The sequence below is a fragment of the Heliangelus exortis genome, chromosome 2, assembly GCF_036169615.1.
Source record: "Heliangelus exortis chromosome 2, bHelExo1.hap1, whole genome shotgun sequence".
Lineage (NCBI taxonomy): Eukaryota > Metazoa > Chordata > Aves > Apodiformes > Trochilidae > Heliangelus > Heliangelus exortis.
The window spans coordinates 60,971,434-60,988,020 of record NC_092423.1 but is presented as its reverse complement, the minus strand read 5'-3'; positions in this window follow the sequence as shown (position 1 = coordinate 60,988,020).

Below are 16,587 nucleotides of genomic sequence, written 5' to 3'. Positions count from 1 at the left end.
CTAGTGACTGTGGCGGTAGTTGTTCAAGGGTTGGACTCGATGATCTCTGAGGTCCCTTCCAACCCAGCCTATTCTATGATTCTACGAAAATCACAAGCACTATAGAAGGGGCAGGAATTACTGATGTTTTCTTCCTTTATTTCCCTTTCTCTCATTAGAAAATAAAAGTGGAAAAAAATTTTTAATAAAAGCTATATTCAACACATGAAGAAGTGTTTCTTCTCCACATCATGGAGAAGAAACACAAACAATTCTTTGCCAAAGGATTCTGCAGACACTAAAAGCTGTCAGGGAAACTTTTTAAGTTTCTGGAAAACAAATCCACTGAGGGTCAGTAAGGCCACAGGAAAAGTTTCCAGCAAAGAAAGGATGAGCCAGATGGAAAAAGAGGAGGGTGGGGGGGGGGCTGGTGATATGGCAAAATATCACACACACACGTATCACTGCGGTCTTCTTACTCTTTTTTTTCCCAGTCCACCTGCAGCAGCAACCGGAGAGTCTACAGAAACAGGTAGATCACTGCTTGAAGCCACTATGATGAGTGCCATGTCCTTACAAACTTAATCAGGCACAGACTGCAGGCTCCCAAGAAAAGCTTCTGCAGGTCCCAGCTATAGTTAGCCTACCTGTAAACTCAGCTGTGATTGGCTGTGGGGTGACGTCCTTGCCCAACCTCCCCCCACCTCAAGCATGGTCACCCAGAGCAGGTTGCTCAGGACCACCAGTGGCTTCTGAATATCTCTGAGGAGAAATACCCCACAGGCATCCTATGCTGGTGCTCAGTCACTCTCACAATGAAAAAGTGTTTCCTGTTGTTCAGAGGGAACCTTCTGTGTTTCGGTTTACGCTTAGTACCTCTGTTGCTGGACATCACTGAATAGAGCCTGGCTCTGTCTTCTCTGAACCCTCTCTCCAGTTATTTATAGACATTGATGTGATCTCCCTGAGCCTTCTCTTCTTCAGTATAACAGATCATTGAATTGTTTAGATTGGAAGGCATCTTAAAGATCATTTAGTTCCAACAACCCTGCCATGGTCAGGGACACCTCCCAAAAGGCCAAGTTGCTCAAAGGCCCATCCAACCTGGCCCTCAGCACCTCCAGGCACTGGGTATCCACAGTTCCTCTGGGCAACCTGGGGCAGTATTTCACCACCCTCACACTGAAGAATTGCTTCCTCATATCTAGCTTAAATATATCTTCTTACAGTTTAAACCATTCCCACTCACCCTATTGCCCTTTTTAAAAGTCCCTCCCCAGTTTTCCTGTAGTTTTTCTTCATGTACTGAAAGGCTGCTTTAGGGTCTCCCTGAAGTCTTCTCTTCTTCAGGCTGAACAATCCCAACTCTCTCAGCCTGTATTCATAGGAGAAGTGGTCTAGCAACAATTTTTCCTTCTTCCAAGAAATGCAAGGCTGGTTTCAGGCCAACAGGTATTTCTGTTACCTACCCACATATACCTATTTGGAAGCAAACAGGAACCAATTAATTAATATATCAACAAACAAGCATTATCCTGATCCAGACTGGTAACTTCACTGGCTTATCTGCAGTCTTTGCAATTTGCAGTCTGAATAGCCTTTGCAATTCAGATTGCCAATGGCTATTTTAATACAGGAGACTTTGGGTGTTACATTTAAACATGTCTAAAGTTTAGAGTCATTTGTTGGATTGCTTATGTGCAAATGTCAATACTGCTATTTCAACACAAGTTCTGCTTGCTAAAATTAGCAGAACATAATTACAGGTCTTTCATTCAAAGTTGACCTAAAATATCTGTTAGTACACAGTGAGGAAGAGGCATCACATGGTGAGTATGTACTAAAGAATCCCTTGACCCCAGCAGGTCTGGGACAAAAATGCTTAACTAGTCACCTATGCCACTCTTGCACATTAAAATATTTCAGCTAAAGCTGTATCTAAGACTATCTTGCTGGAAGAGAAAATCTAAGCACACAGTCTTTATGGTTGCAAAGATAATTTTCCAAATACAAAACACTACAGCACTGGCTTCATAAATCTTCTGTTAATACCACTGTCTGCCTTTACTCACAATTGTGAAGCCCTCTGAACTGCACATCTCAGTCCCTTGCAGGCTGCCTCATAGCATTCCATCACTGTCTTCTGTATGGTTTTAGAAATACCATGTAACTCTCCTGAAACGGTTGCCAGTTCTTTAAATGAAGAAAAGTCAAGCAGTAACCTGGAAAGAGTCTATATTTAGAGTTTGATTACAATTTAACCCTAATAAATTTAAGCCAATTTATTTAGCAAGACATTTACAAATAAGTGCTCATTTCAGCTATCAGCAGAGGTGTGGGGTTTTTCTTTTCAGTTTACCCTACAGCACCCTGAAGCAAATCTGAACTAAAACAAAAGTGGCCATTCCCAAACTAAGCAACTCTACCTGAATCTCACATCTGAAGCTAATTAGAGGTGAACAAGTGTCATCACCTTACAGAGGTATGGCTTTCTTTCCACCCCTTCAACTATGTATTAGATGAATATGTTGCTCTTCTTCACCTCTGACTGCACAAATACAGTCAAGTAACTACTTCAATTTACAAAAGCAACTGATGTTAACACATGTTTTGTGTGTCCTGTTGGGAAAATACTGCCTCCTCAGGCAAAGGCAAAGAGCATAAAAGGTGTCCAGAGAAGCCTAACAGTGAATTTATGTGGCAATCTACAGACAAGTTCTGCTCTCTTTCCAAGGTGAGGAGAGATCTCGGTGCAACGAATTGTGCAGAACTGGGCCCAGTCATTTATACATCTGATCTTGTCAGTGTTGTGAGTGCGATCTATTGCACATATGGCTTTAATAGTTGGCCTCACCACACTTTTCTATGTAGAAAGCATTAGGTTTTTTTCAGGAATTCTCCAGGGTTCCCATAAGAATATCTAGTGGAGCAGTACCCAAATTCTGCACAGCCAGAACAACTCATGCCTTGGAGCTGAAGGATTTTCATATACTGGTGCAGCTGACTGCATCAGGGCTGGTACGTCTTTGCCACAAGCACAGAAACACAGGACAGGCAAGCATTTCAACACTTCTGGCTAGGGGATCTTGCCCTCAACACACATACTGATGCTTGTACATGGTCTCCTGGCTGTCTATACTCCTGTCCATCTGTTGGGATGGCATTACGCCAGCTAACAAGGTAGCATGCCAGCTTCACTAGAACAAATATGCCAAGTAAAGATAGGATGGTTTGAGTGCTCTGCTTTCAGAAGACTGCAAGAACCAGGTGGAAATTGTCCCCACAAAAGAAAAAAGCAAGAAATTTCTGCACATCCTCAACTCCTATGTTAGTTTTTATCTCCCCCCTCATTTTCAGTATTCATGTACCTTCACAGATATGGAAATCCGAACAAAGACAGTGAAGATCAGAGATAGAAAGCAAAGGAGGTGGTATTTTAACAGACTCACTGGTAGGACCACTACATGCCTGCAGGAGGATCTATCTCTCTCTATAAGCATCCTAATAAGAACTTTAGGAGAGAGCTTTGCCACTAAATCTGCACATTTCTTCACTGTTTTCCTTCTAATCAGCTCTACTGCCTCATTTTTAAACAGCATCTATTACCACAGAATAAAGCTATAGTTTTTTAAAAATACCTATTAGCCTCTTGCATAGAAACCTATTTCTGGCTACTGGAGCAAGTATATAGGAAACCCTTCACATTCAGTAGTACCCAGCTAACTTAAGTTCCTCTGTGAGCTTGAAAATTACAGAACCACCTCAAGAATTATTGTATTCATAAAGGCAGGAACCGCCCTGTAAGCACTAGTTTAGAAGTCTGAAGGGAAGAGTCCCTCTTTTCATAAGTTTCCCTGTGCTCATGAACTACACAGCCTCAATCCCAGAGATCAACAAGTCTGAAGAGCCATGATATATAGGGTTTAAGAAGCCAGCCAGCTTGCCAGCTCCAGACATTACTGAGCACTCTGGAAATACTGGAAATTCTCTCCTGTAAAACTTTAAGCCTAAACTGCACACTTGGCAAAAAGAGAAGTCTGCCAAAATTACAGTTTAGGGGGGGAAGGGACAGTTACTTATGCAATGAACATTTAAGCACTGACGAGAGGAAGCAGAAAAATGGAGAACATACAAAGGCCTAAAGAAAAAAGAAAAGAAAACACAAAACAAAAAAACCCCACCAAAACCAACAACAAAACAGAAGCAACATGCAATGACTCCTCCTGGCTTAATACTAAAGCCATAATAAAGCTGCCACAACAGCCACAGAAAAATAAAGGAAAATAGAGGAAAAGCTGGTTTTCCTTTAAGAAGCAAAACTCAGACAAGGCTACTCCCATGCCCCCAGAGGTATTACCTTCCTGGTAATTCTCCCAGATTAGCTCACTGATAAGTCTGCCATTAGCACAGGCACTTTCCAGGTTCTGGCACAAGCAGAATCTCCACGGTCCCCAGCAGCCTGGCCAAGGGTGACGCAGAGGGATGGGCACAAAGAAAGGTGTGTATCTCAAAACGCTTGACTGAAAACAAGGGTCCTGTCTGCCCGTATTTGTATCAGGTTCCCAGAAACATTATATCTACAAGGATACAGTCATCAGTCATTTTCTGAAGTCGTCACAGTAGCAGGACCTTTTCTTCTCAGGTCAGTTCAATCCAGTTACTCAACTTCTCTGTCATTCAGACCCTGCTGCTTTTGCTACTGGCACATTCATTGCTGGTACTGGGCTCAGGTAGAGACAATGTTACATGCTTCATGATTCCAAAGCCAAAGAATAAGCAATTGCTCCTTCCATTTCCTTTCTCCCACAGAGGTTCTGCCCTGTGAACAGAAGTAAAAGACTGTAGCTCAACCCACATGGTCTGGCTTCCACCTTTAGTACAGTTTGTCACGAACTTTCCTAAACAGGGATCATACTTAGAAGCATCATTTTTGACAGCAGTATGTGTGCTGGTAGTGGAAAATATGGGGTGTGGAGAAAAGCAGATCTGGGAAAGGTTTGTGATAGTAAACACAGCCAGCATGAAAGTAACCACCTGCTGGGAGGCGATTCTGACATGTAAAATACTGAGCAAGTGTGAATGAAAAACAGCAAACCCCACCCATGCACCAGAGCCAGTCTGACCCCCTTAAAATTTCTATTGGAATTAATGTTACCTTTTAATAACCTTTCACTGCTCTCTGCAAAAATAACAGGTGTCATAAAAACAGCTGTCACCATGCCAGTCTTCCTTGAGACACCTAGTTATTTGGCTCTTTCAAGAGAAACATAAATGAAATCAGTCATTCCACATTAGAGGGTTCCCAGGGACAGTTAGTTGATTGGCATCTCACACGAGTGGGCAAGTCACCACAAGACACTTGTAGAAAAGAGCATTTTCCCTGAAGTCTTGATGCTTTAACATCTGACAGAAATATGTATATACATATAGATTGATTTTTTTTGATGAACGATACTCTGTGAAATATCAGAGAGAAAAATGTCTGACATACATTGCATAGCAATTGAGGGCTAATGAAGATCCAGGTATTAAATCAATTAAGAAGTATCAAAAGCTACCTAATCATCAAGGAACAAAATTGGCACCACAATATGTAGTGAGTATGGGAAAGCCTAATTTACTAAACATACCCTGCAGTCACATAATTGCATGTAATTTTACCAGCATAATTAACTAATTTAATTACCACTTCTCAAGTGCATCAATTATTGACATTACAGAGTTTTCAGACAGCAGAATTACTGTGTGGTACATTCAGAGAATGCAAAATGCTTTGTACGCCTATTTTCCAGTCACAGTCAACAACTGAGAGGGAATGCAAGCAGCAAAAGGGGAAAAAATTAGAAGTGCACCACACATAGCACAGTTTAGCGGTCAGGTTTAAGAGATGAACCAGACAAAACTATGTTTATGCAGGACTGAAAAGTCAACATCAAACAACTGGAGAGAGCAGAGGCAAAAGCTAAGTATGGTGCTAAAACAGAGAACTTCATTTCTGAACAGCAAGGTCTGTTTTAAGTGATGGAAGTGATGAGCTCTTTGAGATCTACCAGCCACCCTTACCTCTTAACCAAGGGCTTGATCTTGCAGCAAGATCTGTAAGGAAATACAGACACTAAAAAGTCATAAAGGTGTCAGGTCTGTTAGAGCCCAGGGACATTCAGGAGATTCAGAATAGTATGTGACAAGAAACAGGGATGTGCTTGAACAAACCCTAGATGCACTGGTTCCCTCCAAGAGAGGGGAAAAAAAAAGCAAAAAGATGAAGCATGGATGCATTCTTATTAATTAAAATGTAGCTTTGCCACATGGGATCATTACTCAGACTTGAAGAACTATTGATCCCTTGCTTAATATTTAGACACTGTATGTAAATCTTTGCATAAAACCATTTTGTTTCAGCAATGAGCTTTTCAAAGTCAAGAGAGATGTCAGCATCTGCTCCCTATGGAGTCTTAAGAGTCAGTGTCAGTAAAAAACAGGCAGCGTCAGTAAAAATTATGCCCTGTGTCAGTAAATTTGTTAACAGGGTGGTTGGAAACCCTGGGAGCTGTGGTGTCATTTTCTTTTCCCATTGCCCTCTTGTACTTGACCTTTGCACAGCTGTTTCACAGTTATCTGGAGATGGCTGAACTGTGAAATAGTGATTACAGGAAAGGGGGCATTTTAATGAGACAATACAACCTAGAACAAGAAGAGGGCATTATTTCATATGCCAACTGAGATCTTTAAAGTCTTTTTTGTCTTTCAGATTCAATTAAACACAATAACCTCAACCCTCCCTTTTAAATCTAATGCTGATGTTCAGTTACCCTTTTTATAGTCACAAAAGCTTACTGGATTCGTTGTGGTGATTATTTCAAGCAAGTAGAGGCACTTCATTAAAATAAAATAAAGCAAAGGTCCAAATAAACAATAAACACCCAGATGGAACTTAAAATCACACAGAATAAAGCAAGTGCAGACTGGGTACAACCAGTGACATCCCCATCAAGTTGTAAAGGCTCCTTCCTCGGAGACAAATGATTCACTTAAGAAAAAATTCTAGCAGAGCAAAGGTACGGCTACCTTGGACTTTTAAGGAGTAGATTTCATCCTTCAGTGAGTAGCATTGCAGGAATGGGACTAAGAAGCTGCTGCCATCTGTCCCTGTGAATGCCTTGTGAGGTTCCAGGTTAGGTAAATCTTAAGCATGTGCTTATATTTAAGTGACAGCTTAATTTAATTTAAATTGAGCAATTGGGTTGGATTATGCAGACAAGTACATCTTTGACCAGTGAGGCATCAAACCTGTCTGCTGCTTGTGGAAGTAATGAAACTTTCTCCAAAAGCACAAGAGACTCCTTGAACCTTCTTCAAAGGTTTCATTCAACAGCAAGATACAACCTAGTATCATCTAGAGCCCTGACTTGAAATCATGATGTGAAACATCACAAGAGTGAGAAAGCACATATTGCAGTCATGGGCAGTGGAAGTTAAAAGGATGGAGGAGGGAAGGGTCCACAGCATCTTCATGCTAACAGACAAAATTACTTTTTCTGAGCAAACCTGATGAATGATGTTCTTCAGGCTGCTCATTCTGCAGTCTGCTCTCTGTGCACCTGCTATGTGGCTGCTATCAGTGAAAGCAATTCCAGTAATGACATTGATATGTGAGGGGTCTGCACTTGTGAGACACGAGGCCTAAAACATTATTCATTGCACTTGTAAGTGGGTGGTGGAACTTAACCAGTCAGCTGAGTAAGTGCATATAAATGACTGAACAGACAGCAAAAAGAGTGCATCAGTCAGTAGCATCAGGAAAGAAAAAAAAAAAAACCACCAAAACTCCTCCTCATACACCATCAGCCCTTGCAGAGATTGCCACACCACTCAGGCCTTCAAATGCCCTTCTCAAGTGACTGCAAAACCTGGCAGAGATTTTTTCAAATGCCAACAAGAGTTATCAATCAGTGGTGTATGCATGCTACTAGTTACCTGTATTTGGCAATCTGAAATATGACTTTTTAATAGTTTGCACAATGTACAACTTAGCAATTTGCATAGAAATATGTATTTCAAACTGAAAAACTGTGCATTGCACAAACTACTAAAAGTCACCATCACATATACTTACCTTATACCCTTTGGAGGCAGTGTGGCCTGTCATGCTACATGTGCAAGCCACTGATCTCAGACTCTCATCTTTAAGGAAAAGTTTGAGGCTGATCACAAGTGAGGGTGTAACAAGCTTCCCTCACATCTTGCAAACAGAGCTGCCTTCGTTTCCTATTTCACAGTGAGTGAGAAGTGAAATCAGACATTCATGCTTATCAGTACTGTACCATCCTTCTACCTGAAGCAGAGAATTAGTGGATGAATTGGAAAGAGCAAGATGCTTTCTAAGTTATCTTGTCTTTAATCCTTTCCAAGACCTTCCCTGCAAAGCTTTTCCTCAGCCCCTCTTCTCAAACAAATTAATATGGATGAACCCTTTTCTTGTGTATTCCATTACCCTTTGGAGGAGCCTGGGAGTCTGGTGACCTCTCATGGGGGGGGAACTTACTGCCAGCAGTAAGGGAAATCATGCTTCACACTTCAGTAACTCACCCAGATACCATAACCGGATATACCATCAAAGTTAAATCCTCTTCAGCCTTAATTCCAAATCTGGTATTCTGGACAAAACCAGGTTTTTCTCCTCTATTGTGTTCCCCTGCTTTCTAGATGCTTCAGCATCATTTCAGTGTGGAACATAGTACTTGCAGATACAGATGGGAATGAAGCAAGAAGGGCAGCACAACACTGTGAAAGGCACATGACCAAGCATAGCAAACCATCTGGCTCTCCTCATTGGCATTCTCAGTAGCACAGTTTTCCCTTGCTGTAGTACGAGGAGGGAAAACAGGTTGAATCTCCTCTCCTACCACACATTTGTGAACCAGACTGCAAAAATTGGCCCAAAATGTAACACATCTGGTTAATATCTCAGTACTTAGCTAGCTGCTTAACACAGAAAATCTGTTCTGAGGTGCTCTGGATCTCTTAAATATCTGGACTCTTGTTGAAGTGCCATCCATCCATCACACCTGGGTAGCTGAGAAAGAAGCAGGGCTATCAACACGCAGTAGATGTCAAGAAGGATGAGTATTGGGGCCTACAGCTTTGCCAGAGGCCTTCAGCTGACCCAACCCATTCTGGAACTTGTGGCAAGATAAACATCAATTAGTAGCTAATTCTGTCAGTTCCACATTGGGGTGAGTGGGTAGGAAAACAATCAAAGTCAGTCAAAGTAATTTAGTGAAAATAAGGAGAGGAGGTGTCGGGGCTTCACTCTAAACCTTCATCCTATACTGCATATCATTTTGGCAGATAAGGATGAATAGAAACAGAATTAAAAACAAGAGTTACCAGCATACAAGTGAGCACAGCTCCATTACATCTGTTTCATTAGCACAGCACCAAGTTCAAAACAGTTATCTTTCCACTTGGTGCTCTTCAAGGGTCAATTGCAATGAGGTCAATACAATTATCCAGGTACCCCAAAAGCCACAGTGTAATGATTTTTTTTTAAAATTAAAATAATAATTTGTTGTTACAGAAATGCAACCAGGCTTACAATAGAAGCCAAAGGAGCTGCAATTTTTCAATTGCGTGTAACAAATGGAAGAAAGAGAAAGATGAAAATTGCAAGTATAAAACAGAAGCTAAATACTGCAGAAAATGGAGAAGTGAAAAGACATAACCAACATGCAGCCAACAGAGCCAAACAAACATTTTTTTTTAAAGTTCATTAGGAACAGAAAGACCTTTCACAACAGTACTCTATTACTTGACGAAGAAAATTGTCTTATGATCAATAATAGCAAAAGTCAGATGATATAACACTGGTGGGGAAAAGAAACAAACAAACAAACAACAACAACAAAACAAATTCAAAATAAAAGAACAGGCCTTGCCTGAACAATATGATCCTTCCATTGTCTAGGTAAAAATAGGAGAATAAAGCAATATTTTACTACAGTTTCAAAGGCTTGAAATCTGCACAAAACACAGCTTAGCTAAAAATGAGGTTCTTCATTTGAGTTCTGCAAGGAGCTAACCCAGTGGCTAGTTCACTGTTTTTTGTTTTCACCATCCACATTCCCTGCTCTCAAAGAGCTGATGGACTAGCGTGACCTGAGGAGATACCACAGTGCACATGCACACGTTGATTTATGCCAGCAGGAAATCTGGCCCTCCAGGTTTTGTGAAGCACTGTTTTATTCCTATTTTTGTTCCCTTACAAAGATGAAAGACAAGAAGAATTTAGAACTGGTTCCAAAGGTGCAGGTGCTCTGCACAGTTCTGCTGGGGGGTGGGCAAAATTGGCAGGGCCTCCTCACCACTGCTACATCAATACCACACCTTGGCTCATCAGCCAGTGGGACCAGCTGCAGGAGAGACAGTTAGGAAGCTTCCTTTTACACTTGTCCAGACATTTCCTTTCCACTACCAATTAACTACCCACAACATAGAAAAGCTTATCAGCAACATCAAAGAATGCATTCCTTACTAACACACATGGTATGGCAGATAACGTCTCTGGCTGCATCAGATTTTCTAATTAAGAGTGTGGGAGTGGGGAAAAGTGGGGAGGGGGGCTAAAAAAGAAAAAAAAAAAAAAAAAAAGCAGAGCACGCTGTATGTGCTGTTACCAGTCACTACTGTAAACTGAAATACAGGTGCCATTAGCAATCTGCTGTCTGCTGAGCTGCACTGCTCTGGGGCCTCACTTCCCAGTTGGTCTTTTTTGCCTTCATGCCCTAGAAGGACTCCTTTATTGTGACAAGGTGAAGAAATAGCACAGTGATTGAACACTTGCTTTTATCCCAACTATCTCACAAAAAAAAAAATAAAAGGATCGAGTAAAAAAAAAGCCACTGATTTCATAAAAAAACCCCAAGTTGCTTTAAAAAAAAAAAAAAAAAAGCCAAATGGGATAAGCAAGTAACTAAAACGTAATAGGTTGAATTAGTTATCAAACAGTTGAACAAATAATTCACTACAAGGAATTTATAAGACTAATTCAGCTTCCTATGTGCTCCCCTCCACCAGTTTAAAATTCTCTTGAAAGTATCCAAATCTCTACTTCAAGTTCTGCAAGTGCAAGCACAGGCAGTTCAATATTTTCTTTCAAGCTCTGTTCAGTTAATTGAGAATACTTACACTGTTTTGGTTTTTTGTTTTTTTTTTTTTTTGGCTTGTTCCCTGAATTAGAGAGAGCACATACACTTTCAGCACAAATAATTGTGCATATAGTTTAAAAAATTGGTGTCTTTACATATTGGTGCCAGCAAAACTTGACAGCAGGAACATTGGTAGGAACCAAACACAAAGAAGACGTCACTGCAGATGAAGCAAATTAATTTTCAGACTGAACATTCTCAAAAATATTGTCCAACTACAGACAGATCATTATGCTGAAATATGAACTGTGAAAAATTAACAACAGAAAATATGCACTGCTTACTTTGCAAGCCTCAAATTGGGTAAATCACCTTAGGTCTTGTGGCTGTAATAGCTGAATTAATTGCTCAAGATCTGGTTCCTAGATAAACTTTTCTGCATGGAAAACAAGTCTTTGTTTCATTACTAAATCCTAATGCAAATTGACGGTGTTATTCAAAACAATCTTCTCTTGAATTCCAGTAGCAGCTCAGTTGAGTTCAGCTTGAAACTGGCAACCTGAACAATGCTGTTTTAAGTATAAGAACCTGTCACATGCTGCTTTTAGCTGTGTTTAAGGAAAAAAAAAAAAAAAAAAAAAAAAAAAAAAAAGTTAATATTTGGCTAATATGTTTATCTTTGCATAACATTACTGTCTGTGTGCAGGAAAGAAACAGCTGTTGCAAGCCTAACCCTTACTCATTAATCTTTCATCATCTTGGGACTTCCAGCATTGTATTCTCTTTTACAGAATCAGCTTTCAGTTCAGCAGTGGTATCTGAGAGCACATTCCCTACAAAAGCACCATTTAGACTTGCTAAATATGCTTGTACTGATTGTGGACACTGAGGCTCCATACACATCACCACCCAGCAGAGATGGGGGCTTGAGGTAGCCAGCAGTTCTACCTTATGAGGCTTGCACAATCTGTCTCCTGGTGGATGCTTGTTTCAAGGGGAACAGGAGGCATCCCAGGTGCAGCATTTCCTCCTGGAAGCACAAGCAGTGATTTTAGCTCTCTTGCATCAAACTGGTGTTCTGAGGTCTGCTCTTACTCATAGACTTGGCAAATACCCTGGACCTTGGAGTGCCCAGGTTACACCCAGAAACTTACAGAGTCAGCAGCAGAGGACTATCTCTCTCCTGTTGCAATGTTCTCATCATTGCCTGATTTTCTTCTCAGCCTCCTTTTGGATGCGTGCCCAAATCCACAGATGTGCACAGGAGGTAGATGGCACTAGAGGTGCCCTTAAGCACCTCAGCTGTTACTTCACACTGCCTCCCAGGTGTTATTAGTAGAAAACATGCATTGCAGAAACCACTGTAGGATTCTTTTTACACCATTTTTGCTTTTAATCTTCTCAGGTTCTCAGGAAAACAAGTCAACAGGTATTTTAGAGTCAGAGCTGTATGACTTCCTCCTTCTCATTAGACTGTATTTATATAAACATATAGTAAAGTATATATTGGTTTCAAATGCCTGTTGGTAGCATGTCAACAGTCACAGCTGTAGTAAAGTCACCAGTCTGGCCCTTTTTCAGTTTTGCCCAGCTGACAAATTAGCATCACACACACACACACACACACTGGCTATCAGCTTGTGCCACCTATCTTTGGGCATTCAGGCCATGGGCAACAGACAGGGGAAAGACTGCAATATCTGTGCCAGATCAAACTTCATACAAGGTCCCATGGACTGCCTTAGGCAGTTCTGGGTGGGTCTGTGCCTGATCCATCACCTCTTGCACTGACTTACATACCAAGTGTATATAGAAAGAGCATTTTATATAGAGCATTTTATATACACCAAGTATATATAGAAAGAGATTTAATTCCTCACATCATGCTCTAATGTTAAAGAAGTAACTGTGGTATTACTGAGACTGTTCCTCACCAGCTATCTACGACCTTACCTGCATACCCTGGTACAAGTATAGGCTGGGCCACATTTAAGAACATCGTAAGTTAGTCAGGGCAAGAATTAGGCAGTATTTATTCTTCTGGAAAGGCCTGTAGATTTTTTTATAGTTTCATAATACATATTATAAATTATTTCTGCAAGCACACATGGAAACCAAGCACACCAGTAATATGTATTGCCAAATAACGGATCCACATACCACTCGTATCAACAGAATTGAGCATGACTAAACTAAAATGGATAACATGGCCCATCTTGAGGTTAAGGTCTTTACCCATTTTTATTTGGTTTGCACCTGTCCTTCATGCTATATTTCCCTTATAGGGATAAGCCTGATGAGAATCAAAAGGCACTCTTAGAACAGTAAATCAAACTAATTTTCTTACTAAGAAGCAGAGATTTTTAAAAAATGCCAGTATCTTATCATGCTCTTTGCTAAGTGTGTTACTTATGCTTGCCCCATCTGTGTTTAAGAGGTTGCCTTCACATTGCCTCCATAAAGCTACAGATTCTCATGTTAAACAAGGAAGCTCCTGACAGCTTTCTCTTTCCTAGGGCAAGATTGCTCAACTGACAATAACTAAGATACTTTTTGACAAGTGCAGCTAAGATCCAGTAAAGCTTAGTCAGCCTGCATCAGTCTGTCTTGGCACCTTTCTTTCTGTTTCATATCTAGACACTGGATGCCAAAGCCTCTTGCAATGATTACAGAAAATTATAAAATGGCAAATGAATGCAAAGCAGAAATCATATTAATCAGTTAAAGGAAAATACTTCCCCAACTACAATTGTGGCTGAAACCCATAAATTAGATGACTGGAGTAATAAGACATGTGAAATGGCTTTTAAGTCCACTACCAGTTCCATGCAATAAATTTCAAATGACACCCAGGCTTTTAGTGGAGGGGATGATTTATTGCAGTCTGCAGGAAGAGAGCTTTCATGGATTATCTCTAAAGTGGCAAAACTCTATTCTGAATTTTTCAAAATTAGTGCAACTCAGTGAATGTCACTGACAACCGAGTCCAAAACCACTTAAAAAAACTCCAAACAAACAACAACAACAAAACAACCCACAACGTTTTTGTAAGAGAAATAGCAAACACATTTTAGAATATCTCCAGATTTATCAAAGAGAACTACATGTTGTCTTTCATAAACCAGGAAGAAAAAAAAAAAAAGGCAGTGTTGTTCACCTGGGCTTTCTGCAAATGGAGTTATTTCACTAGTGAATTTCCTAAGGCAGCACTACCCAGCTTTTGATGCTGAAAGTTTAAAAAAAAATTGGCAGATACTGCAAGTTTCTCCCAAAAGCTATAAACCAAAATGTTCTCTCTAGTATTTTTGTAATTAGGCAATGCAAGTGAAGCACTGACCAAAGAAATGCTCACCAAAGACAGCCTAGAGCCTGCAGGATCTCAGTTTTCTTCAAGCACCCAGAAACAGATTTATTTCCTTTCCTCTTCTCAAAGAAATCAGAGAACATGGGTCTCCACTGGAATCACAGAGTGCCATAATGTCAGGGCACCAGAGCTGTGATGCTCACTGCAGGGCTCCTGCAATCGCACCTGATTGGTGAAGTCTTGTGTCCCATCCCAGTTCTGAGCCTGCTCCTTTCCCCAGGGGGAAGATGGCTGGCAAGAGCTCTGCCACAAGTAGAACTCTAGGTACACCCCTGCTAAAAACAGTAAAAATAACTGTGCCTAAGGATAACACATTTCAGGAGACAGGCATAATCCTCTTTAAGAGGCATAGGTGTGCCTGTGCTAAAAGTGGTTAAAGATAGGCCCCTAATTCTGGTTGCTCCCCTGCCTAGTGATAATAAATAATTCTAGTAATTCTCAGTACATGAGACAATTTGCATAGCAAAGGCAGTTAAAACTAGGCTAGGTTTGTGTTAAGTAAGGGAAATGTTATATATAGGAAACAATCTTACACTTTTCTGACACCTTTCATCCAGAACAGTTCTAAAATATTTTATGTACTAAATAGAGATCCAATTTCACTGGCATTCAAAGTAGAAAGTGAAGATCTATGCTTTAGCTAATTAATTTATATGGAAACTTTACAGTGGTGTAATTTAGTCTCCCAGGAGAGAATGTAAGAGGATACCAAGACTAACAGCTCTGCTTTTACATGACTCTTAATAATGCTTTGGCTTTCATTAGTCTTTCCTACTGAAGACTAACCATTAGCCTTTTTAGGCATGAATTCAGCACTGGCCTGGATTAAGAGCAGTATTTCATTGACTCCACAGTACTTACAGCTCTGAGAGTTGCCCTACAAGTCACCTATCCAAAGCCTTATAGTATTGCTCTATAGAAATTCTGGAAACAGTAAGAGATTCATGCAAACATCTATTAAAAGTAAGTCCATCCTAACTTGAGACATAACCTACACTAAAAAAGACCTGGAAAAAGAATAAATTACTAGCTTTACCATCAAGGCCATTCTCATCTACTGCTTACTTTAAGGAGTCAAAACGCATCTTTTATGTAGCTAGTCAAAGACATTATCTCAGTTATATAGACAGAGAATTTGAGGCACAACCCAAAGAAATTACTGACAAAATACTTGGCAGGTCAATGACAAAACCCCAAACAGAATCCAGTGTTTCTCACAGAAGTGCTTTAAACAGAGAGATACATTGAAGATAGCTCTGATTAGAAAGTATGTGATGGCAGTGGCTTTTTAATTCAATATAAAATTCCCATCCATTGTTGTGTTAAAATGAAATCAGAACATAGGTATTCTTCATCCTTGGCTTAGGGTATTTCGACACATACTAAAATATTCACCTTACTCTGTACTCCATGGGTCTCAAAGCCACTCAAATATATTGAAAACTTTAAGTGATGGCAACCTGTCTTCATCATCAAGTATACAAAGAATTCAAAGAATTTTTTTTTTTTCCTATCATCACTTAATAACCATTTAACTTCCCAAATGCTCACAGTCAGAATTAGGGGACTCCGTCTATCAATATCAGCTTGTGTCTACTTTGTTGTAGGAACAAAATAGAAGACATTTGCTCCAACCATTTATTCAAATCCCATTCCTTGGATGATGGACCCAATTGAACATAAACACATCCCTGATAGGGCTTCAAGCATTACAGACAGTGGTAAACTGTAAATATTCACAGGATGACCAATGGACTTTATTACCCATGAATATCATAAAATCATAGACTGATGAATGTTGGAAGTGACCTTGGAAGGTCATCTAGTCCAACCTCTCTCCCATGGTCAGGGACACCTTCCAATACACCAGGCTGCTCAGAGCCCCATCCAACCTGACCTTGGATGTTTCTAAGGATGGGATTTCTACCACCTCTCTGGGCAACCTGTTCCAGTGTTTCACCACCCTCATCATAGAAAATGTCTTCCATGTATCTAGTCTATATCTACCCTCTTTCAATTTAGAACCATTACTCCTTCTTCTATCAATACAGGCTTTGCTAAGAAGTCTGTCCCCATCTTTCTTATAGGCACATTTAG